At 42.7% G+C, this 24,205-nt stretch overlaps 1 protein-coding gene and 1 long non-coding RNA gene across 2 annotated transcripts in view; one reads left to right on the top strand and one right to left on the bottom strand.

Annotated features, from left to right (window-relative positions):
- The window catches only part of LOC142256494 (G protein-activated inward rectifier potassium channel 4-like), a 94,534-nt gene extending 76,461 nt beyond the window's left edge, over positions 1-18,073 (bottom strand). The window contains exon 1 of the mRNA XM_075328212.1: positions 17,696-18,073. The gene's annotated coding sequence lies outside the window, so the exon portion shown is untranslated. The remainder of the gene's footprint in view (positions 1-17,695) is intronic.
- Positions 17,769-24,205, top strand: part of LOC142256496 (uncharacterized) — a 114,795-nt gene continuing 108,358 nt past the window's right edge. Inside the window, exon 1 of the long non-coding RNA XR_012727530.1 lies at positions 17,769-17,965. This is a non-coding gene — a long non-coding RNA (uncharacterized LOC142256496). The remainder of the gene's footprint in view (positions 17,966-24,205) is intronic.

Raw genomic sequence — 24,205 nt, 5'->3', positions numbered from 1 at the left:
AATATAACTACTATAATACTGCCCCCTATGTACAAGAATATAACTACTATAATACTGTCCCTATATACAAGAATATAACTACTATAATACTGCCCCCTATGTACAAGAATATAACTACTATAATACTGCCCCCTATGTACAAGAATATAACTACTATAATACTGCCCCTATGTACAAGAATATAACTACTATAATACTGCCCCTATGTACAAGAATATAACTACTATAATACTGCCCCTATGTACAAGAATATAACTACTATAATACTGCCCCTATGTACAAGAATATAACTACTATAATACTGCCCCCTATGTGCAAGAATATAACTACTATAATACTGCTTCTATGTACAAGAATATAACTACTATAATAATACCCCTATGTACAAGAATATAACTACTATAATACTGCCACCTATATACAAGAATATAACTACTATAATAATACCCCTATGTACAAGAATATAACTACTATAATACTGCCCCTATGTACAGGAATATACCTGCTATAATACACTTGCAGTGTAGTTGCTGTATCTCCGGTATGGCTCCTCTGTAGCAGTGGTTGCGCACACAGACACATGATGGACATATACTTGGGGTCCCGTCGTGTATCCGTTTCTCGGGATGATCGGTCGCTTGATGTGATGCGCTGATGTCTCGGTGGATGGTAATGTGACACAGAATGATGGGCAGCAGATTTATGAGAAGTCTTTTAGAAATGTCAGCGACCATTGCAGCGGATGAATAAATAAATTGCCTCAAGGGAGAGATATTGACCCTCAAAGTGGGAAAATGCGCAGAAATGAGGCGGAGGGAAGAAACGTGACTTGTCCGCGCCTCGTTCATCAACGCGGGGAGAAAACTCACAAGGTCGAAATAAATCACTCTTGGCAATTTACGGCCACTTGCCAGTTTGTTCTTACACATGAGGGCTGCACTTTAGCCTTCAGAGCAGGCTGCCGTATTTTCCTGACACCCCCCCCCCCACCCCCGCCCCCGCCGTTCATGCATCCACTGAACATTAATTACCCTAATTTGCAAGATTTGGAAAAAAGCCATTGAATGTCCTCCCTAAAGAGAGTGTTAGCCCTAAATGACAATATAAACTATGCCCAGCCTTCAGTTTGATAATATCTGTATATTCAGCTGCTTGGGCCACCCTAGGTGCAGCCGACAAGCTCCTTGCACTTCTCCACCCACTGGTTTTGCATATCTTCGCCTCTCTCCATGGTGATTGGACAGTCTGAGATTCCTCTGTTGACAGTGCTCTCTTCAGGCAGGTGCTGCCAATCACCAGTGAGGGAGGCGTGGATATGCAAAAGAAGTGGGCGGAGCAGTGCGCGGAGCTTGTTGGCTATACCCAGGGTGTCCCAAGCACCCAGATTAGAATCAGCAATTAGATCAAAAGAAGTGCAATATTTATCGGAAGGATAGTTAACACTCCCTTTAAGGCTGTCAGGTTCCAGTCCACCCAGTAGTACATCTTTTTGCATTTTCATTCCAGTTACTGCCGTCATAAAGCCGCGGCTGCCCATAAATTACAGATTTTTGTTCCCTCAGTTTGCCAACCAATAGCTCAATTATTGCTGAGTGCATAAGAATGGTGTCGCTGAGCGGCGGCCTGCGCTGACTAATATCTGGATATGTGGCCAGGTTTTACGCCCCTGGCTAATGCAACTCGTGTGGATAAGGCAGTGATTCATAATTCCTATAAAGCCTCCCAATGAGAATAGAATAACAATGATTCCCCATGTTAATGAATGGCTGCGCAGCACATAGACCGGCAGGGAGGGAGGAGGCGGCGGCGGTTTCGGCATTGTGTTACCAAGGGTAGGTGGAGGATTAAAAAAAAGAAGCAAAAATACAGGAAAATCTTATTTCGATGTCTCATGGGTCAGACATTATGTCCCCTTCTTCCTGTTCTTGGAAAAATTAGGACTTCAGCTCTACTGTCCTGGTTTAGGCAGGAGCCTGCTTCAACAGAAAGCTTCTACCTTGGATCTGGCTAGTACATAGCATAGCAAGCACCTAGCCTGTAAATCCATAAAAGCTTTTTTAGATCTATTATCCCTTTAAATAGAAGGCTGTGCATCACTAACATAATCCAGGCAGAGCAAGCACCTTGCTTATAAATACCTCAAAGCTTTTTAAGATCCAATGTCTTTTTAAATAGAAGGTTGTGCATCACTAACATAATCCAGGCAGAGCAAGCACCTTGCCTGTAAATTCCTAAAAGCTTTTTAACATCTAGTGTCCTTTTAAATAGAAGGTTGTCCATCTCTAACATAGTCCAGGCATACCAAGTGCCTTGCCTGTAAATACCTAAATGCTTTTTAAGATCTAATGTCCCTTTAAATAGAAGGTTGTGCATCACTAATATAGTCCTGGCATAGCAAGCACCTTGCCTGTAAATCCCTCATAGCATTTCAAGATCTAATGTCTCTTTAAATTGAAGGTTGTCCATCACTAACATTCTGGGAAGTTACTTACGCATTAAGGAATAGCTATTAATAAGGATGGTTTACCGACAGATCCCAGTTTTTGTAGCTCTTCTGGCTTCACCCTCTGATGGACACACAGTGGGCAAAATGGCGTTTGCTAGGACTTCAGCTCTAATGTCGTGGTTTATGCAGGAGCCTGCTGCAACAGAAACCTTCCCCTTATGCTCTGGCTAGTACATAATCCAGACAGAGCAAGCACCTTGCCTGTAAATCCCTCAAAGCATTTCAAGATCTAATATCCCTTTAAATAGAAGGTTGTGCATCACTAACAATCCAGGCATAGCAAGCACCTTGCTTGTAAATCCCTAAAAACTTTTTAAGATCTAGTGCCATCATTAACATTCTGGGAAATTACTTACAAATTAAGGAATAAGCTATTCATTAGGATGGTTTCAGACAGATCCCAATGTTGTGACTCTTCCGAATGCACCCGCTGATGGAAAAACAGTGGGTACAATGGCGTCTTCTAGGACTTTGGCTATACTGTCCTGCTTTAGGTAAAAGCCTGCTGCAACCGAAACCTTTCCCTTATGCTCTGGCCAGTACATAGTCCAGGCAGAGCAAGCACCTTTCCTGTAAATCCCTCAAAGCATTTCAAGATCTAATGTCCCTTTAAATAGAATGTTGTGCATCTCTAATATAGTACAGTCATAGCAAGCACCTTGCCTGTAAATCCCTAAAAGCTTTTTAAGATCTATTAACCCTTTAAATAGCAGGTTGTCCATCACTAACATTTGGGAAAATTGCTTATATCTTAAGGAATAGCTATTAATTACTATGGTTTACAGACAGATCCCAGTGTTGTAGCTCTTGCGGCTCCCTCCCCCCCCCCGATGGACACACAGTGGGCACAATGGCGCCTTGTAGTGCAACGGTTTGAGAACACGATGCTCTAATTTAGAGGGGCGTCCTCTGGGACCTGTTCCCTTTAAAGCGTACCCCAGATACTATGGTTTATGAATGAGCTTTATTACTTCCTCCTCGGTGCAGCGCTGGGTAAATGTTTACACGAGCAAATAAACATCATTTCACAATTTAGACATCAAAGACTCGCAGGAGACGTTGCGCTCAAATCCGGGCCGGATTCTCCGCCGTGTCACAACAGCGAAATAAAACGTTTCCATTTTGTCTATTATGGGCTTTTTATTTTGGGTTAAATATTTCATACCTGTCTCTAAAATCCCTCTAAAATAATGTTCCAGGGTCCGTAGAATCCGTCCCCCTCCTCCAGCAGCTACAATGGCCTGACCATGCTGATCTTATACCAATAAATCTGTACATTATATATGCTGAAGAGGTGAAGATGCCGGATGTGGAGGTCCGGGGCTGCTGGGGGTACTCGTGGTCTGCGGGTGTGAGGCCGGGTGGATCTACTGATTCTCTGAAACGCGTTTGGGGACAACTTATGGTAGAAAAATGAACATTCACGGGCAACAGCTCTGGTGACATTCCTGCAGTCAGCAGCCAATTGCACGCTCCATCAAACCTGCATCATCTGTGTCTTTTTATTGTGGCCAGCCTAAGGCGCACCTGTTCAATAATCATGCTGGCCAGCCAAAGGCAACACCTATGCAATAATCATGCTGGCCAGCCAAAGGCCCACCTGTGCAATAATTGTGTTGGCCAGCCTAAGGCACACCTGTGCAATAATCATGCTGGCCAGCCTAAGGTGCACCTGTGCTATAATCATGCTGGCTAGCCTAAAATACACCTGTGCAATAATTATGCTGGCCAGCCTAAGGTACACCTGTGCAATAATTATGCTGGCCAGCCTAAGATGCACCTGTGCAATAATTATTCTGGCCAGCCTAAGGCGCACCTGTGCAATAATCATGCTGGCCAGCCAAAGGCAACACCTATGCAATAATCATGCTGGCCAGCCAAAGGCCCACCTGTGCAATAATTGTGTTGGCCAGCCTAAGGCACACCTGTGCAATAATCATGCTGGCCAGCCTAAGGTGCACCTGTGCTATAATCATGCTGGCTAGCCTAAAATACACCTGTGCAATAATTATGCTGGCCAGCCTAAGGTACACCTGTGCAATAATTATGCTGGCCAGCCTAAGATGCACCTGTGCAATAATTATTCTGGCCAGCCTAAGGCGCACCTGTGCAATAATCATGCTGGCCAGCCTAAGGCACACCTGTGCAATAATTATTCTGGCCAGCCAAAGGCCCACCTGTGCAATAATCATGCTGGCCAGCTTAAGGCACACCTGTGCAATAAATATTCTGGCCAGCCTAAGGCACACCTGTGCAATAATTATTCTGGCCAGCCTGAGGCTCACCTGTGCAATAATTATGCTGGCCAGCCTAAGGCGCACCTGTGCAATAATCATGTTGGCCAGCCAAAGGCACACATATGCAATAATCATGCTGGCTAGCCTAAGGCGTACCTGTGCAATAATCATACTTGCCAGCCTAAGGTGCACCTGTGCAATAATGCTGGCCAGCCTAAGGAACACTTGTGCAATGATCATGCTGGTCAGCCTAAGGTGCACCTGTGCAATAATCATGCTGGCCAGCCTAAGGCACACCTGTGCAATGATCATGCTGGTCAGCCTAAGGTGCACCTGTGCAATAATCATGCATCTTGATATGCCGTACCTGTGAGGTGGATGCATTATCTCAGCATAGGAGAAGGGATCACTAACACAGATTTAGATAAGTTTGTGAACAAAATGTTACGTCCCGCTCATCTCCGCCCCTCCGCTTCTATTGGGCGGCCGCTTAGTGACGTTGCGGTGGCGTCGAACGCACCGCCCCCTTGAAGGAGGGATTGTTCGGCGGTCACAGCGACGTCACTGACTAGGTAAGTGCATGTGACGCTGCCGTAGCGATAATGTTCTCTACGACAGCAATCACCACATATCGCATGTGCGACAGGGACGGGGACTATCGCGCTGGACATCGCTAGCTGCTAGCGATCTCGCAACGTGTAAAGTACGCCTTAGATCTTAGAGATCAGCTCATGTAAAATGGGAGCAAATACTAAAGTGTTGTGTTTATAGTTTTGTTCAGTGCACACAGCGGGGAAAATAGGCACGTGCTCCTCCGCTAAATGTGCAGTGTTCCCACCTACACAGAATGGAGACATCTGTAATTTTTATCATAGGTAACTTCAACTGTGACAGTAAATAAAAAATCCAGAAAATCCCATTGTATGATTTCTAAATAATTTGCAATTTATTGCAAAGAAAAAAGTATTTGTTGTTATAGGACAATAAAATATATTTAATACTTACTAATAAATAATTATGTATAAAGGAATATATATTTTTTTATTATTACTATCATTATTAATTGTTATGTATAGAGGAATAATAACATAATAATTGTATTATTATTTTTCATTATTTTTTATTATTTTTTTTTATTATTTTTATAGGTTTTTTTTTATTTATTATCATTATTACTAATGATAATAGTAATGTACAGAATAAAATATTTATTATTAATAAAATAATTGTTATGTATAGAGGAATAATAACGAATATTTGTTAATATTATTATGATTAATAATAATAATAATACAAAATATATTATTCCTCTACATAACAATATTAGTATTACTATCATTAATTGTTATGTTTAGAGGAATAATAACATTTTTTATTATTCTTAGTATTATTATTAGTATTCTCAATATTAGTATTATTATTAATAGAGGAATAATAATATTTAATAATAATTATATTTAAGTTTTATTCCTCTATACATAATTATTATGTATAGAGAAATAATACATATTTATTTTATTAATATTATTATTATTATTACTACTATCATTATTAATTATGTATAGCGGGATAATAACATTTGTATTATATTTATATTATTTCTAACATTTTATTATCATTATTAATATGGGATAATAATAATAAAATCTATTTTTTAAAATAATAATAGTATAATCATAATAAAATATATATTTTATTATTATTCCTCTATACATAATAATTATTAATTGTTATGTATAGAGAATTAAGAATACATATTTTTTTTTTATTATTATTATTACTATCATTAATGTATAGAGGGATAATAACATTTGTATTATATTTATATTATTTATAACATATTATTATTAGTATTATTATTAATAGGGGGTAATATCAATACAATCTATTTTTTAAATAATAATAATAATAATCATAATAAATATATATGTTATTATTCCTCTATACATAATAATTATGTATAGAAAATTAATACATATTGTATTTTTATTAATTATTATTATTACTCTCATTAATTATATAATTAATGATAATAATAATGTATAGAGGGATAATAACATTTGTATTATATTTATAATATTTATAACATTTTATTATTATTATCATCATTATTAATGGGATAATATATTTTTTTATAATAATATAATAAAATATATATTTTATTTTTCAGTTTTCTACACATAACTATTACTATGATTATAGAGAAATAACAATATATATATATATATATATATATATATATATATAATATAATATATATATTATTAACTGCCGCCAGACTGTGCATGCTCCTCAACCGCCGCCAGACCGTGCATGCTCCTCAACCGCCGCCAGACTGTGCATGCTCCTCAACCGCCGCCAGACCGTGCATGCTCCTCAACCGCCGCCAGACCGTGCATGCTCCTCAACCGCCGCCAGACCGTGCATGCTCCTCAACCGCCGCCAGACCGTGCATGCTCCTCAACTGCTATTAAGGCAGCTATCAGCCTGAAGACCAAGGAGAGAGTAAATGGCGAGGAACCGCTCCCCTTCCCACCTCTTCTCCGGTTCTCCGTCCTCCAGCCACGACAATGTGCTCTATGGGAAGATCAGCCGGACCCAGGAGACGTCTCCCCCGCCGGATTTCTTCGGCCTGTCCGTCCTCACGTCTGTCTGCTGCTTCCTTCCATTAGGTCTCGTGGCCCTTTACTTTTCCTTTAAGGTAAGCGACTTTGCAGAAAAATGGCGCAACTAGGCAAAGAATACGGCTCGGCATGTATTACCTGTGCCGCCATATTTGTGCTTTTGCCGCAGATCTCTAGACAGTTGCAATATGGCGACACAGCGGTGACTGCGCATGCGCCGCGCACGACACGTCTTCTAATGCCACCATATTTCTATTTTCCTCTAGACGAGACGATGCGTGGAGAATGGGGACATCAATATGGCGGACAAATATTCGCACCTGGCCTTCATCAGTAACATGGTGGCGGTGGGCGCGGCCTTTCTGTCCTGGATGTCGCTTTTCTTTCTGCTGTACAGTCAGGAGTCACGCGTCCCCATCTACGAGCTGCACAATAAATTCACTCTGACGCAGGCATTTAATATGACGCCATAGGACGATGCCGCGGGAGAAGAAAGCGACAAATAAATGTAATAAATACAATAAAATAATAATAAAAGTATTTTATTAAAAAAAATCTGCGAGGCTCCAGTATTTTACAGGGTTGGACTTTGGGCGACACGTTAAGCTCGGAGAATCAGTAATAATTATCGTTAGCCATTCTTGTGGCTCAGACGTCAGGGGTCGCCCGAACCAAAGGCTCCGCTGCTGTAACTCATTGTGACCTAGATACGGTCATTTCCATTAAGTACAATAGGTGATATCACAGCTCACCTCCTCCTCCTCCTGTACAATGACTGATAACACCTATATATACAGTAGATAACACAGGAGCCACCATTCACAATAGGCGATGTCACAGCTCACCTCCTCCTCCTTCTGTACAGTGACTGATAACACAGGATCCACCATTCACAATAGGTGATGTCCCAGCTCACCTCCTCCTGTACAATGACTGATAACCTCTCTATATACAGTAGATGACACAGGATCTACCATTCCCAATAAATGATGTCACAGCTCACCTCCTCCTCCACCTGTACAATGACTGATAACACAGGATTCACCATTCACAATAGGTGATTTCACAGCTCACCTCCTCCTCCAGTACAATGACTGATAACACCTCTGTATTCAGTAGATAACACAGGTTCCACAATTCAGAATAGATGTCACAGCTCACCTCCTCCTCCTGTAAAATGACTGATAACACAGGATCCAACGTTCACAATAGGCAATATCACAGCTCACCTCCTCCTCCTGTATAATGACTGATAACACCTCTATATACAGTAGATAACACTGGATCCACCATTCACAATAGATAATGTCACAGCTTACCTCCTCCTTCTGTACAGTGACTGATAACACAGGATCTACCATTCACAATAGGTGATGTCACAGCTCACCTCCTACTGTACAATGACTGATGACATCTCTATATACAGTAGATAAGAGCATGCACAATAGCTGATATCACAGCTCACCTACTTCTTCTGCACAATGACTGATAACACCTCTATATACAGTAGATAACATAGGATCCACCATTCACAATAGATTATATCACAGCTCACCTCCTCCTCCTATACAATGACTGATAACACCTCTATATACAGTAGCTAACACAGGATCCACCATTCACAATAGGTGATGTCACAACTCACCTCCTCCTCCTGTACAATGACCGATAACACCTCTATATACAGTAGATAGCACAGGATCCACCAGTCACAATAGGTGATGTCACAGCTCACCTCCTCCTGTCTAATGACTGATAACACCTCTATATACAGTAGCTAACACAGGATCCACCATTCACAATAGGTGATGTCACAACTCACCTCCTCCTCCTGTACAATGACCGATAACACCTCTATATACAGTAGATAGCACAGGATCCACCAGTCACAATAGGTGATGTCACAGCTCACCTCCTCCTGTCTAATGACTGATAACACCTCTATATACAGTAGCTAACACAGGATCCACCATTCACAATAGGTGATGTCACAACTCACCTCTTCCTCCTGTACAATGACCGATAACACCTCTATATACAGTAGATAGCACAGGATCCACCAGTCACAATAGGTGATGTCACAGCTCACCTCCTCCTGTCTAATGACTGATAACACCTATATACAGTAGATAACACAGGATCCATCATTCACAATAGGTGATGTCACAGCTCACCTCCTCCTTCTCCCATCACAATAACATTTGCACACGCTCATTAGATACAATAGACAGCGTCTGAGTCTGTTCATTGCTGTTAATGTACATGTGTCGTTTACTGAAACAATAGGGAGACGTAAAGTAAAGCCGCAGTGTCCGGGGTAAACTATGACAGTATGGAAAATAGTGGAGAAAGGGACGTGGCTATTAGGTGGAGTCAGTGTAGAAGCTCCGCCCACTTCATATAGAGCACACGTGATTATCGGGGGCAGGTATTTCACGTGTATTGTTACCGTCCTGATGTATGTGATTGCAGTGACAGGTGGGCTATATATGTATATATGTATATCCCCCCAGCTTACAAGGACGTAATCTCCGGATCTGTAATTCATCACCCAGTACAACATAATACCACTTCCTGATACAATGTATCAACTTCTTAAAGAGACAGTGTCATCCACAATGTATCAACATCTTAAAGGGACAGTGTCATCCACAATGTATCAACATCTTAAAGGGACAGTGTCGTGTCATCCACAATGTATCAACATCCCAAACTAACGACATAAACTAAGCATATCGCCTTGTTGGGCGCATCCCCCCTATATAAACGCCACCTTTCGTGATCTAATTGCTGCCTCTGTTCTGCAGAAACTGAGGTTTAATTACAGATTCTAATTAGGCCAATCAGTGCTTAGGGCACCCTGGGTGTGGCCAAAGGCCCAGTGCAAACACCTGATTGGTTATGCATTACATAAATGTTGCTCTCCCTCCACCTTCATTACATAGTAATGTCTGCCATACTGTACGAATGTCCCCCATCCTGGTATATATGTCCCCCATTCAGATATAAATCTCTCCATCCTGGTAGATATGTCCTCATCCTGGTATGTGTCCCCTATCCTGGCCTATATGTCCTCATCCAGATACATGTGTCATTCTGGTATATATGTTCCCATCCTGGTATCTATGTCTCCAACCTGGTATATATGTCCCCCATTCAGATATAAATGTCTGCATCCTGGTATATATGTCCCCTTCCTGGTAGATATGTCCTCATTCTGGTATGTGTGTCCCCAATTCTGGTATATATGTTCCCATTTTTGTATCTATGTCTCCAGCCTGGTATATATGTCCTCCATTCTGGTATGTATGTCCTCAATCTTGGTATATATGGTCCTCATCCTGGTATATATTCCCCATCCTGGTATATTTGTCCCCAATTCTGGTACATATGTCCCCTATCCTGGTATATATGTTCCCCATCTTGGTAACTATTTCCCCCATCCTGGTATATATGTCTCCAATCCTGGTACATATGTCCCCCATACTGGTATCCATACATCCCCCATCCTGATAAATAAGTCTACATCTTGGTAACTAGTTCCCCCATCCTGGAATATATGACTCTATTCTGGTATATGTGTCCCCCATCCTAGTGTATATGTCCCCCATCCTGGTATATATGTTTCCCATCCTGATAAATATGTTCCCCATCTTGGTATATATCTTCCCCATATTGGTAAACATGTCCCCCTTCCTGGTATATATGTCTCCCACCCTGGTATATATGTTCCCCATCCTGATATATATGTCCCCATCTTGGTACACCTGTCCCCCATCCTGGTATACATGTCCCCCATTCTGGTACATATGTCCCCCATCCTGGTATATATGTCCCCCATCCTGGTATATATGTCCCCCATCCTGGTATATATGTCTCCCATACTGGTATATATGCCCCCATCCTGGTATATATGTCTCCCATACTGGTATATATGCCCCAATCCTGGGCCCCTTTTTGGTATATATAGTCCCCCTTCTGCCCCTAAAAACCCCTAAACATTCTACTCACCTTTCCCGGCTCCCATGTCACGCGGTGTCCTCCTCTTTAGCTGGCGCAGTGGCCGGCAGCTGACATCGGAGGGCAGGCCGTGATGCATGACATCACTGACATACGCCCCAGTCTAAACTCTGTGTCAGAACGGCTGCAGCCAGTCATCTAAGTGATATATCGTTGGATTCAGGGTCTCTGTCTACATCACGCTGATCTCAGATGATGTAGCAAAAACATGCCGACAGATTAGGGCTGCGTTCTGTAGACACATGGTGGTTTATACGATCTTATACTATGGACCCCCATTATATTGGACCTGCAGCAAAGCCCCCTGCACGTTACATACATTAAACATGTCTCCAATCCTGAAAATCATCCTTTGAAATGTCAAGTAGTGATTGCTTCTAGTGTAAACCAAACAGAATAGACGAGTTTGTACCAAGGAGCATCAGCGAAGACCACCGCAACCCCCCAGATTCACTGCGGCTCTACCCAGCACCACGGGAGTTGTGGTTGTTCGGGCGGCCGCTATACACACAACATAATAGATTCAAGTCTCAAAAAGCTCCAGTGAAATCTGAAGGGAAATTGGCTTCTAAAGACTAATTATGTTTCCTGCTCTGGATGTGGAACTGGGAAATGAGGGTTATAGAGACTCCGCGCTAATTACTACATCATGGGGGAGAGGGCTGCGCTCTATAGACTCTGCTCACACCATGTGATCCTAAGGAGAAACATACATCATAAATGACACCCCGCCAATGAGCTGACACTACAGAGAAGGATCAATATCATGCAGAAGCCTTTATAATGCAGAAGATCCATCAACAGCAGCCTAACCGCTCCAGAATACAAGTTACTGTAACTGCCAAATGGTCAATGAGTATTGAAGGTTGGGAAATATGGCAGTTGATGGTTCTACAGAAGTGAAAGAGTTAACAATATTGCAGTGTTTAGTCAATAATAGTCAGAAGTGTTTATATTACTCAAGATCCGTCAACAGCAATTTGATGGTACGCCTGGAATGGTCAATACATGTTGGAAGTCAAAGGTTTCTACAGAAGTGAAAGAGTTAACAATGTTGCAGTGTTTAGTCAATAATAGTCAGAAGTGTTTATATTACTCAAGATCCGTCAACAGCAATTTAACCTCTTCAATAATTGATGGTACTCCTGGAATGGTCAATACATGTTGGAGGTTGAATTGTGGGAAATATGGAAGAAGATGGTTTCTACAGAAGTGAAAGAGTTAACAATGTTGCAGTGTTTAATCAAGAATAGTCAGAAGTGTTTATATTATATAAGATCCGTCAACAGCAATTTAACCTCTCCCATCACTGATGGTACGCTTGGAATGGTCAATACGTGTTGGAAGTTAATGGTTTCTACAGAAGTGAAGGAGTTAACAATGTTGCAGTGTTTAGCCAATAATAGTCAGAAGTGTTTTTATTACTTAAGATCTGTCAACAGCAATTTAACCTCTCGAATCACTGATGGTACGCCTAGTGTGGTCAATACATGTTAGTAGTTGATGGTTTCTACAGAAGTGAAAGAGTTAACAATGTTGCAGTGTTTAGTCAAGAATAGTCAGAAGTGTTTTTATTACTTAAGATCCGTCAACAGCAATTTAACCTCTCCAATCACTGATGGTACTCCTGGAATGGTCAATACATGTTGGAAGTTAATGGTTTCTACAGAAGTGAAGGAGTTAACAATGTTGCAATGTTTAGTCAATAATAGTGAGAAGTGTTTATATTAATTAAGATCCATTAACAGCAGCTTAACCCATCTAATCACAAACTGTACCATTGGAATGTAATGGACAAATAAAAGGTTGTATTATTGGAAAGGTGGAAGTGACCGGTTTTTGCAGCAGTTGGTGAGTTAACAATCTTGCATTGCAGCACTACAATAGCTAAGATCCATCAACAGCAGTTTAACCTCTCCAATCACTGACGGTACGCCTGGAATGGTCAATACATGTTGGAAGTTAATAGTTTCTACAGAAGTGAAAGAGTTAACAATGTTTCAGTGATTAGTCAATAATAGTCAGAAGTGTTTATATTACTCAAGATCCGTCAACAGCAATTTGATGGTACGCCAGGAGTAGTCAATACATGTTGAAAGTTGATGGTTTCTACAGAAGTGAAAGAGTTAACAATGTTGCAGTGTTTAGTCAATAATAGTCAGAAGTGTTTATATTACTCAAGATCCGGCAACAGCAATTTAACCTCTCCAATCACTGATGGTACGCCTGGAATGGTCAATGTATGTTGGAAGTTAATGGTTTCTACAGAAGTGAAAGAGTTAACAACATTGCAGTGTTTAATCAATAATAGTCAGAAGTGTTTCAATTACTTAAGATCCATTAACATCAGCTTAACCATTCCAATCACAAACAGTACCCCTGGAATGTAATGGAAAAGAAAAAGGTTGTATTATGGGAAAGGTGGAAGTGACCAGTTTCTGCAGCAGTTAGAGGATTAACACCTTGCATTGCAGCATTACAATACCTAAGATCCATCAACAGCAGTTTAACCTCTCCAATCACAGATGGTACTATTGGAATGGTTAATATATGTTGGAGGTTGAGTTGTGTGAAATATGGAAGTGGATGTTTTCTACAGAGTTAACAATGTTGCAGGGTTTAGTCAATAATTGTCAGAAGTGTTTATATTACTCAAGATCCGTCAACAGCAATTTAACCTCTCCAATAATTGATGGTACGCCTGGAATGGTCAATACATGTTGGAGGTTGATGGTTTATACAGAAGTGAAGTGAATGTTGCAGCATTTACTCAATAATAGTCAGAAGTGTTTCTATTACTTAAGATCCATCAACAGCAGCTTAACCATTTCAATCACAAATGGTACTCCTGGAATATAATGGACAAACAATAGGTTGTATTATGGTAAAGGTGGAAGTGACTGCTTTCTGCAGCATTTAGAGGGTTAACAATCTTGCATTGCAGCATTACAATACCTAAGATCCATCAACAGCAGTTTAACCTCTCCAATCACTGATGGTACTCCTGGAATGGTTAATATATGTTGGAGGTTAAGTTGTGGGAAATATGAAAGTAGTAGATGTTTTCTACAGAAGTGAAAGAGTTAACAATGTTGCAGGGTTTAGTCACTGATTGTACTCCTGAAATGCAATTTAGTATAATAGTCCAATACATGTTGGAGGTTGAATTGTGGGAGAAATGGAAGATGATGGTTTCTACAGAAGTGAAAGAGTTAACAATGTTGCAGCATTTAGCCAATAATAGTCAGAAGTGATTTTATTACTTAAGATCCATCAACAGCAGCTTAATCATTCCAATCCCAAATAGTAGTCCTGGAATATAATGGACAAATAAAAGGTTGTATTATGGGAAAGGTGGACGTGACTGGCTTCTGCAGCAGCTAGAGCGTTAACAATCTTGCATTGCAGCATTACAATACCTAAGATCCATCAACAGCAACTTATCCTATCCAAACACAAATGGTACCCCTGGAATATAATGGGCTAACAGAAGGCTGTATTATGGGAAAGGTGGAAGTGACTGGTTTCTGCAGCAGTTAGAGGGTTAACAATCTTGCATTGCAGCATTACAATACCTAAGATCCATCAACAGCAACTTAACCTATCCAATCACAAATGGTACCCCTGGAATATAATGGACAAACAGTCAATGAATATTGAAGGTTGTATTATGGGAAAAGTGGAAGTGACTGGTGACTGTTTTTTGCAGCAGTTAGAGAGTTAACAATTTTGCATTGCAGCATTACAATACCTAAGATCCATCAACAGTAACTTAACCTATCCAATCACAAATGGTACCCCTGGAATATAATGGACAAGCAGTCAATGAATATTGAATAGTGTATTATGGGAAAGGTGGACGTGACTGGTTTCTGCAACAGATAGAGGGTTAACAATCTTGCATTGCAGTATTATAATACTTAAGATCCATCAACAGCAGCCTAACGTCTTCAATCACAGATGGTGTACACAGAATATAAATTACTCTACCAGGTAAAATGTCATGTTTCATGGTGGGAAAGATGGAAGTTGCTGACTTCTGCAAAGTAGTAATATAGACAATAGTTTATAATATTTAAAGTCCATAAACAGCAGCCTAACCTCCGATCAGAGATATTGTCCACAGAATGCAAGTTACTCTACCAGGCAAGTGGTCAATACAGGTTGAAGATGGCATTGTGGTAAAGATGGCAGTTGTTAGTTTCTGCAGCAATAAAAGGGTTAATCATTGTTCTTTGCAACACTACAATATCTGAGATCCATCAACAGCAGCCTAACCACTCCAGCCACAGATGGAGACTACAGAATACAAGCCAAATGGTGAATGGAGGATGAAGTTGGCTTTGTAGAGGAGATGGGCAGTGAAAGGGTTAACAATATTGCGCTGCAACCTTAACCAACTTAAAGTCCATCAACAGCAGCCTAATCACAGATGGTGTCCATAGGATGCAAGTTACTCTACCAAACAAATGGTGAATGAATGTTGAAAGGCTGCTTTGTGGGAATGGTGGAATGTGATGCAATAAAAGGGTTAACATGGCAATACCTAAGATCCATCAACAGCAGCCAAATCTCTCTAATTACAGATGGTGTCCATAGGATGCAAGTTACTCCTATAGACAAATGGTCAATGAATGTTGAAAGACTGCTTTGTAGGAATGGTGGAATGTTCAGCAATAAAAGGGTAACAATTGGCGATACATAAGATCCATCAACAGCAGCTTAACCTCACTAAGTACAGATGGGGTCCACAGGATACAAGTTACTCCACCAGACAAATGGTGAATGCTGCTTTATGGGAATGTTGGAATGAACAGCAATAAAACTGTTAACATGGCAATACCCAAGGTCCATCAACAGCAGTTTAAACTCTGCAGTCACAGATGGAGACCACAGAATACAAGTTACACTATGGTGAATGGAGGTGGAAGGTTGCTTTGTGGAGGAGATGGAAGTTGCTGGTTTCTGCAGCAGTGCAAGGGTTAACAATTTTGCAAAACTTAAGTCCATCAACAGCAGCTAAATATCTTAACCATCTTGGTTTGCAACATGACAAAACCTAAGATCCATCAACAGCAGCCAAATCTCTCTAATTACAGATGGTGTCCAAAGGATACAAGTTACTCTACCAGAAAAATGTCCAATGAATGTTGAAAGACTGATTTGTGGGAATGGTGGAATGTGCAGCAATAAAAGGGTTAACATTTCAAAAACAAAGATCCAGCAACAGCAGTCACAGATGGAGACCACAGAATACAAGTTACTCTACCAGACAGAGGGTGAATGGAGGTGGAAGGTTGCTTTGTGGGAATGGTGGAACTTGCAACAATAAAAGGGTTAACTATCTTGATTTGCAACATAGCAAAACCTAAGATCCATCAACAGCAATCACAGATGGAGACCACAGAATACAAGTTGCTCTACCAGACAGAGGGTGAATGCAGGTGGAAGGTTGTTTTGTGGCAATAGTAGAACTTGGAACAATAAAGGGGTTAACTATCTTGGTTTGCAACATGGCAATATCTAAGATCCATCAACAGCAATCACAGATGGAGACCACAGAATACAAGTTACTCTACCAGAGAGAGGGTGACTGGAGGTGGACGGTTGCTTTGTGGGAATTGTGGAACTTGCAACAATAAAGGGGTTAACAGTCTTGGTTTGCAACATGGCACTACCTAAGATCCATCAACAGCAATCACAGATGGAGACCACAGAATAAAAATTACTCTACAAGAGAGATGGTGAATGGAGGTGGAAGGCTGCTTTGCGGGAATGATGGAACTTGCAACAATAAAGGGGTTAACAGTCTTGGTTTGCAACATGGCACTACATAAGATCCATCAACAGCAATTACAGATGGAGACCACAGAATACAAGTTACTCTACCAGAGAAATGGTGAATGGAATGGAAGATTGCTTTGTGGGAATGGTGGAATATTGCAACAATAAAGGGTGGTTTGCAACATGGCAATATCTAAGATCCATCAACAGCAATCATAGATGGAGACCACAGAATACAAATTACTCTACCAGAGAGATAGTGAGTGGAGGTGGAAGGCTGCTTTGTGGGAAGGGTGGAATTTGCAACAATAAAGGGGTTAACTATCTTGGTTTGCAACATTACACTACCTAAGATCCATAAACAGCAATGACAGATGGAGACCACAGAATACAAGTTACTCTACCAAACAGAGGGTGAATGGAGGTGGAAGGTTTCTTTGTGGAGGAGATGGAAGTTGCTGCTTTCTGCAGCAGTGAGGGGGTTAATGTGGAGGTGGTGGAGCTGGCACCAGGCGTCTTCTTACCTGAGGGGCTATTTCTTCAGGTGGCACAGGCAGGTCTGGAGGAGCCGCATGGTGCTGAGGAGGAGGACAGCTCCCTGCAATCCAACTCTGGGGAAGCCAAAGTGTCTGGGAGGAGGAGGAGATGCTGCTCAGTGCGGGGAGCTGGCCAGACGAGGATGAAATGAGCAGGCATCATACAGAGGGGGGCTTAAGAGATGCCAGAGGAGGGGCAGAGATCCCAGCAGAGACCTGAGCAGAGGAGATCACAGGAAAATGGGACAGCGGTGGGAGGTAGGTATGGCACATGCAGGAGAAGAGGAGCGAGCAGTGAGCTGGTCAATGGCTAGCTGCTGTGTGAGCCAGGGGAGCCGGAGTGTGACTGATGTAGCAGAGCCCAACCTGACACTTAACTCTTTGCATGTGCGTCCTTTGTGCATTATGGCGTCTATTGTGATCTAATGAAGAGGGGAGAAGGGTTAGCGGCAGTCCTATGTAACGACACAATGTGCTATCACCTGTGTGTTATACAATCAATGGCTACACTAACAAAGGGACAATGCTAAAATGTAGCGGGAAGTGTGAGGAGGAGAGAAGAGGGAAGCGAGGGGGGACCACTCATCGGAAGACTATGGGGTGATGGCACAGATAGAGGGGTGGGGGGTGGAATAGGAGGACAGCATTAAAAGAGAAACAAGATCATGATAGAGGTGGCACAGGAGATGTCTATAGAAGGACCATGATAGAGGTGGCACAGGAGAAGTCTATGGAAGGACCATGATAGAGGTGGCACAGGAGATGTCAATGGAAGGACCATGATACAGGTGGCACAGGAGATGTCTATGGAAGGACCATGATAGAGGTGGCACAGGAGAAGTCAATGGAAGGACCATGATAGAGGTGGCACAGGAGATGTCTATGGAAGGACCATGATAGAGGTGGCACGGGAGATAAGTCTACCATGATAGAGGTGGCACAGGAGATGTCTATATAAGGACCATGATAGAGGTGGCACGGGAGATAAGTCTACCATGATAGAGGTGGCACAGGAGATGTCTATAGAAGGACCATGATAGAGGTGGCACAGGAGATGTCTATATAAGGACCATGATAGAGGTGGCACGGGAGATAAGTCTACCATGATAGAGGTGGCACAGGAGATGTCTATGGAAGGACCATGATAGAGGTGGCACAGGAGAAGTCTATGGAAGGACCATCATAGAGGTGGCACAGGAGATGTCTATGGAAGGACCATGATAGAGGTGGCACAGGAGAAGTCAATGGAAGGTCCATGATAGAGGTGGCAGAGGAGAAGTCTATGGAAGGACCATCATAGAGGTGGCAGAGGAGATAAGTCTACCATGATAGAGGTGGCACAGGAGATGTCTATAGAAGGACCATGATAGAGGTGGCACAGGAGATGTCTATAGAAGGACTATGATAGAGGTGGCACAGGAGATGTCTATAGAAGGACCATGATAGAGGTGGCACAGGAGATGTCTATGGAAAGACCATGATAGAGGTGGCATGGGAGATGAGTCTACTATGATAGAGGTGGCACAGGAGAAGTCTATGGAAGGACCATGGTAGAGGTGGCACAGGAGATAAGTCTATGGACGGATCATGATAACGGTGGCATGGGAGATACGTCTATGGAAAAACCATGATAAAGGTGGCACAGGAGAAGTCTATGGAAGAACCATGATAGAGGTGGCACAGGAGATGTCTATGGAAGGACCATGATAGAGGTGCACAGGAGAAGTCTATGGAAGGACCATGATAGAGGTGGCACAGGAGATGTCTATGGAAGGATCATGATAGAGGTGACACAGGAGATGTCTATGGAAGGATCATGATAGAGGTGGCACAGGAGATAAGGCTATGGAAGGACCATGATAGAGGTGGCACAGGAGATGTCTATGGAAGGATCATGATAGAGGTGGCACAGGAGATGTCTATGGAAGGAAAATGAGAGAGGTGGCACAGGAGATAAGGCTATGGAAGGACCATGATAGAGGTGGCACAGGAGATGTCTATGGAAGGAGCATGATAGAGGTGGCACAGGATAAGTCTATGGAAGGATCATGATAGAGGTGGCACAGGAGAAGTCTATGGAAGGACAATGAGAGAGGTGGCACAGGAGATAAGGCTATGGAAGGACCATGAGAGAGGTGGCACAGGAGATAAGGCTATGGAAGGACCATGATAGAGGTGGCACAGGGCATAGGTCTATGGAATGACCATGATTGAGGTGGCACAGGAGAAGTCTATGGAAGGACCATGATTGAGGTGCACAGGAGAGGAGCATATTGATTGATTATCTTTCAAATCAAGTATCTGATCTGTGTAACTAATGGATGAATGTCCTACAGAGCGGGAGGAGGCTGCAGATAAAGATCTGTACAATATCTAATGGACAATGTCATATACAATCAATAGGACCCGGGCTTTACAGGGTTACGGCGTATAGCGATGCTATAGATTATGCAGCACTGTCTTTCTGCTGCAACGTATAAGGAACCTCAAGGTTGAGCGGCTGATGATGAACACTCCGGGGCCGCATGGAAATGGGATCATAAATGTAATTGGAGTTTTATGATTTATGCCACGTTTTATGGCTGCACAATGTAACGAAGTATCGCTCCAGCACTGCTCAGTCTCTGGGGGACGGAGACGTCAGGGGGTCCTCAGCAAGGATTAAGCCGGGGCCCCTTCCAATGCTGTGGAGCACCTCCAAATCCGCAAGCTCTTGGCTTTAGGAGAGGGGATTCCGGCACAGAATGGAGACAACTCCAAGGAAATGAATAGAAAAAATCCTTAATGTTCATATTAACCCTTTACATTTTACCGTGGAGTGGACGAGGAGTGGGGGGCGCTCATGGAGAAGGGTCAACCTTGCTTCTAGAAGACTGATCACCACCTGCAGATCCTCATGAAAGGGGGCATCAGGGTGGACGCTCCCGGCTGAGAGCAGTGATGGGGGTCACAACCTCTACCACTAATCTCAACTGTGCAATTACAGCCAAGATCAGAGATAATGGGGTCCTGGAGCTTCTGGATATTGCAGTGAGGATACACGGGTTATTACGGCTTCAGAGTAGATGTTTAATCTAGAATCCGGTCCTTCCGACAATCCGGAACTTGTAAGTGGCCAAATGTGCCGAGGGAGGAAATAAGACATTTTGGACTCTAAGGATGGCTGCAATTTTATAATCTGTCCACAGGTATCAATGGGGTTTAGATCCAGACTCATCGTGGCCCCTTCAGATGTCTCCATTGCTTTGTTTCCAACCATTTCTGGGGCTTCTTGAAGTGTTTGAGGTCATTAGTCTTCTGGAAGACCCCTGACCTAGGACTATACCCAGATATCTGACACTGGGCTCTACATTGCCACCCAACATCCTTTGTTAATCTTCAGATTTCATGATGTCAAGACCCCCAGTGCTAAAGGTAGCAAAACAACCAAAACATCTCTGACCTCCACCATATGTGACTGTAGGTGCTGTGATCTTTACTTTGTAGGCTTCGTTCTGTTTTCGGTAAGTAGTAGAATGATGCGCTTTACCAAAAAGCTCTAACTTGGTCTCTTCTGTCAACAAGACGCTTTCCCAGAAGGATTTTGGTTAGTGACAAACATTTTGGCTTTTTTCTGTCTGTGTCAGCAGTGAGGTCCTCCTGGGTCTCCTCCATAGCATTTTTCTGTCTCTTTGTCAGCAGTGGGGTCCTCCTGGGTCTCCTCCATAGCATTTTTCTGTCTCTGTGTCAGCAGTAGAGTCCTCCTGGGTCTTCTCCATAGCATTTTTCTGTCTGTGTGTCAGCAGTGGGGTTCTCCTGGGTCTCCTCCATAGCATGTCTATGTTTGTGTCAGCAGTGGGGTCCTCCTGGGTCTCCTCCATAGCATTTTTATGTCTGTGTCAGCAGTGGGGTCCTCCTGGATCTCCTCCATAGCATTTTTTCTGTCTCTGTGTCAGAAGTACGGTCCTCCTGGGTCTCCTCCATAGCATTTTTCTGTCTCTATGTCAGCAGTGGGGTCCTCCTGGGTCTCCTCCATAGATTTTTTTCTGTCTCTGTGTCAGCAGTGGGGTCCTCCTGGCTCTCCTCTATAGCATTTTTCTGTATCTGTGTCAGCAGTGAGGTCCTCCTGGGTCTCCTTCATAGCATTTTGTTGTCTCTGTGTCAGCATTGGGGTCCTCCTGGGTCTCCTCCATAGTATTTTTCTGTCTCTGTGTCAGCAGTGGGGTCCTCCTGGGTCTCCTTCATAGCTTTTCTGTCTCTGTGTCAGCAGTGGGGTCCTCCTGGGTCTCCTCCATAGCATTTTCTGTCTCTATGTCAGCAGTGGGGTCCTCCTGGGTCTCCTACATAGATTTTTTTTCTGTCTCTGTGTCAGCAGTGGGGTCCTCCTGGCTCTCCTCTATAGCATTTTTCTGTATCTTTGTCAGCAGTGAGGTCCTCCTGGGTCTCCTTCATAGCATTTTGTTGTCTCTGTGTCAGCATTGGGGTCCTCCTGGGTCTCCTCCATAGTATTTTTCTGTCTGTGTCAGCAGTGGGGTCCTCCTTGGTCTCCTCCATAACATTTTTGCTGTCTCTGTATCAGCAGTTGTTTCCTCCTAGGTCTCCTCCATAGCATTTCATTTCATTCAGATGTGGACGGATAGTCTGCGCTGACACTGATGCCCCCTGAGCTGCAGGATGGCTTGAATTTCTTTCGACTTTGAGTAGACACTTTGACTTTGAGTTACAACCTTTCACCAGTTTTTCTCTGCTGTCCACATCCAGGGAGATTAGATACAGCGCCATGGGTTGCAAACTTCCTGATTATGTTCCACATTGTGGACAAAGGAACATCAAGATCTCTTGAGATGGACTTGTAACATTGAGGACAAAGGAACATCAAGATCTCTGGTGATGGACTTGTAACCTTGAGGACAAAGGAACATCAAGATCTCTGGAGACGGACTTGTAACCCCGAGGACAAAGGACCATCAAGATCTCTGGAGATGGACTTGTAACCTTGAGGACAAAGGAACATCAAGATCTCTGGAGATGGACTTGTAACCCCGAGGACAAAGGAACATCAAGATCTCTTAAGATGGACTTGTAACCTTCAAATTGTTGATATTTTTCAACAATTTTTGTTTTCAAGTAATCAGACCGTTCTCTTCTTTTTCAGTTCTCCATGCTTAGTGTGGTACACACAGACACACAATGCAAAAATTGAGTCAACTTCTCCCTTTTTTTATCTGGTTTCGGGTGTGATTTCCATATTGCCCACACCTGTTACTTGCCACGGGTGAGTTTAAATGAGCGTCACATGCTGGAAACAAAGTTGTTTACAATTTTGAAAAGGTTGGCCCATTTTTGCAGTTTTGTGTGAAATTATGTCCAATTTGCCTTTTTTTCTCTCTCGGTTATTGCTATGCTCTCCCTATATGACACTATGTATGGCATTTTGTATGCGCGGTAGGATTTTATTAAGAAGTGGCATGGGAGGAATGGAGGAAAAAAAAGGCAGATGGTCACAAAAGTTTGGCACCCGAGCATGGTAGTGCCCGCTCATTACGCACCTTTTGCCCATGGACAATGCTGTGATTAACCATGGCCCCATGATCTCCCAGTGTGAACCCGGCCCTAATCACATCCACTCCACAGCTGCAGATTACTGGAGACGCTGCGATCAGTATCTGTATTACAGAGTCAGATCTATATAATCAATACCTGCATTAGAGGCCACCATTGTGTTATAGGACATCACCGGTTACATCCCTGGCAGTAACAGCCTATTACTGTATATTTGCAGGCTGCCCCAGAGCGCGCCCGTACCCATCTCCAGGGTAAACACTTGTCGGCTCTCCTCTGCAGACAGGTCACTAATGACCATTTACAACAATATGTAACATAAGCCGAATAGTGGGATTGAAATCCGGGTGTCGCTGCATAGCTCAGGCTGCTTTGTCATCATTTTATGGTATAAATATAATGTAAATGCTGAAAAAAAACTATGTTGATACAGAATTTTTTTGTTTTCTGCTCCAATCACATCCAGAGCTGCAATCATAATTCTGCAGAGTTCCTTTCAAGCTGCACAATCTATCATTTCACTACTGCCCCCTGGTGTTTGTATAACATATCGTACACTACTTTTAAGGTGAAATATTACAAGCAGCCAGGGACGGAACAATCGCGGTCACATGGATCGCAACCGCGACCGGGCCCGGGGGTGCAGGGGGCCCCTGCTTCAGCTGGATGTGCATCCGAGGACGCATATTCAGCTGAAATGCATTGCAGCACAGAGAGCTGTTGAGTCCCTGCATTGCAATACATACTGTCGGCCAAACAGAAGCCATCCCCGTGACTGAACTGAGGCGGCGCATAACAATGATGTCAAGCGTTGCAATAGAACGCACACTGATGAAAGTAGAGGAGGATGCCATGCAACGTAGGAGCAGAGGAGGTGCTGAGTACGGTATATACCAGAAGAAGGACAGTATACACCAGCAGGGGCCCAAAAGAGGAACATATATACCAGGCAGGGCA

This window comes from Anomaloglossus baeobatrachus, chromosome 11 (assembly GCF_048569485.1).
Source record: "Anomaloglossus baeobatrachus isolate aAnoBae1 chromosome 11, aAnoBae1.hap1, whole genome shotgun sequence".
Lineage (NCBI taxonomy): Eukaryota > Metazoa > Chordata > Amphibia > Anura > Aromobatidae > Anomaloglossus > Anomaloglossus baeobatrachus.
The sequence above is the reverse complement of the archived record's forward strand: the minus strand, read 5'-3'. Positions and strand labels throughout refer to the sequence as shown.